The sequence below is a fragment of the Hipposideros armiger genome, unplaced genomic scaffold (assembly GCF_001890085.2).
Source record: "Hipposideros armiger isolate ML-2016 unplaced genomic scaffold, ASM189008v1 scaffold_94, whole genome shotgun sequence".
NCBI lineage: Eukaryota > Metazoa > Chordata > Mammalia > Chiroptera > Hipposideridae > Hipposideros > Hipposideros armiger.
In genome coordinates this window covers 1,192,959-1,195,546 of record NW_017731444.1, presented here as the reverse complement: position 1 = coordinate 1,195,546, position 2,588 = coordinate 1,192,959, and positions in this window count along the sequence as shown.

The window sequence follows — 2,588 nt, the reverse complement described above, 5'->3', positions numbered from 1 at the left end:
GACCTTGGGGGAAAGGTATCAATTTTCTTAGTTGAGGAGAGCTCTCTGGTAGCAATGAGAATGCAAGGGGGAGAAAGCAGCTGTGTTTTCCTCCCAGCCAAGAGGTACAGACAAATGCCAACAGCTGAGCTAATGAACTGGAATGAGAGAGAACTTCCTATTTCCAATGGATGCAACGTCCCCTCTCTCCTATGTTGCCTCAGCTGGCAGTGGAACTTTATTGCTCTGGCTAAGTCATCATCCATCTATTTGATGCCCATCATGGCTGAGTCATCTCCATGTAGTACCTCCTTTAATACTCATAGAAAATCCCTGAGGTAGGTTGTGCTCCTTTGTCAGAGGAAGAAACTGAACTCATAGAAGCAGTGACTTAGCTAAGGTCACACAGCTCATAAGTGAAATAGAGCCCAAGTTGATCTGCCTCTAAAGCCCATGCTGCAAACCACTATCTCAAAGGCAGGCTGATACCTAAGAGTAGCAAATGCATAAATTCTGTTCTCTACTGAGAGCTATCCTGTGCCACAGACAATGCCAAGAACAGGGATATATGATCTGTAGTAAGCTCTCGGGAGCCCTGTGAGGTAAACACTGTAAGTGCCAATTTGCAGAGGAAGAAACTGAGCCCCAGAGATGTGAAATGACTTCCCAAGTAGCACAGTGGGTAAGGGGTGGAGCCAGAACTTGCATTAAAGTTTGTCTTATGTCGAAGTCTGAGCTCCTTTCCACTATGTCACATCTGCCCATGACGCGCCTCCCTCATTCCCAGCCACCTGGGGACAAGTCCTGAACAAAGTCTCAAAGCAGCACTTGGCAAGAAGGGGACACCTGTTCACTCAGCACCCACTGTGTTCTGGGTCCTGAAGTACAGGCTTCACGGTCATGACCACACATCTGGGGCCCACTCTTGACCTCTGCCACCAGTCCAACAAGAGGTCAGTGGTAAGAAATGTTTTTTTCCCAAATGAAAATGGGGAAAACCTCAGATCTCAAATCACTGAAATCTCATCCCAGCCACCATGTAGCCGTTACCTGCTAGACGCTAGGTTCTTCTCCTAAACCACTTCATTTACCCCTCACAACAACCCTGTGACAGAGATATCATTAACTCCACAGATGAGGAAACTGAGCTCAGAGCAGTGCAGTCACTTGCCTGAGGTCACACAGCTGCCAGTAAGTGGTACAGCCCGGACAGAAACCCCAGTTGGTCTGCCTCAAAAGCCAGGGATCTTTTCACTCATCACACTTCAATGCCTCAGGAGCAGCTTCAGGGCATCAGCAGGCGGACATATCCACAGAGACATCCCAAGTATTTGATCTGAAATGAGACCCTTGATCTGAGGGTTGCCCTTCATTATCCCATGAGCTCCCTGAGGTACATTACTCCTAATAATAGCTCCTAATAAGAAGTGAGTTTCTTTTTGCCAAAGGGGGAGATTAAATTGCTTTTTTCTCAGTCTCTGAATCTTAGTTTCTCCTAAATCTTATTGAACTGACATGGTGCTACCTCCTCTGCATTCACTCCACAGAATAATCCCAGATGGCCTTCCATGGCTCAGGTTCTCCATCAAACACTCAGAAGACCCAGTCCCTGGCCTCTCGGATCACAGTCTGGTGGGGTGATAGAAAGTAAACGGTTCATTTCAGTACCATGTGGAAAAGTCTGAGATAAGAGCGACTGTGGAATCATATAGGAGAGGTTCCCAAGTTAGCCTAGCTGGTAAGGGAGGCCATCCTGGAGCTGGGGGCTGAGGCTGTGTTTTGAAGGCTGAATAGGAGTGTGCCATGGCGACCAGTCAGCGTTCAGTGCAGAAGAAAGAAACCATCCCATGGTTTTAAAATCCGAAAGAGATTTAATGTAGGAAATTAGGAAATTAGGAAATGTTGAAAGGTGTTGAAGGGGAGGGCTGCTGGAGGAGTGACTATCAGACCACTGCATGGCCATCAGCCACAGTCAGAAAGTAGGCAAACAGGAGGCCAACCCTGCAAATGGTTAGTTCGAAAATTTACCACCATGTTAGGATCCGGGGATCTGGAAGCTGGGACCATGGAGCCACCATGCTGCTATCACAATAGCCTCTCAACACTCTTGGAGGTGGTGACTGGTCTTTGAGATGGTGCTGCAGGATGCCCCACACCTCCATGACAGCTCTTGCTAGATGAAATAGCCAAAGCAGCAGAAAGATGGCCTCCGTCCGTTTCATTTCTATTGTCTACACCTCACACAAGTCTAGCTAATTGGCATCTAGAACCCTAGCTGCAAGGGAGTCTGGGAAACACAGTTTTCATCTCTGCAGTCCAGGAAGGCGCACAAGAGGGAAGTGAGAGAAGGAGGTGGGAATGGGTGCTGAGGGCCAAGCAGGCACATCCAAAGCACATGGAAAGGAAAGAAAAGAGCATCCTTGGCTGGGTAGACACATGTTTTGAGTTTCCTCTTCTAGCCCCACACAGAGCCCTTTTTCCAGGTCAACACTCTCCAGGAAGTGTGGGGAAATCTACAAAGCCCCCTGCCCAGTGGTCCACACAGTCAGAGTGGGAAGAACCTACCAGACCAGTGAATCCAAACTGACATTTGAGTGATGAGGAAACAG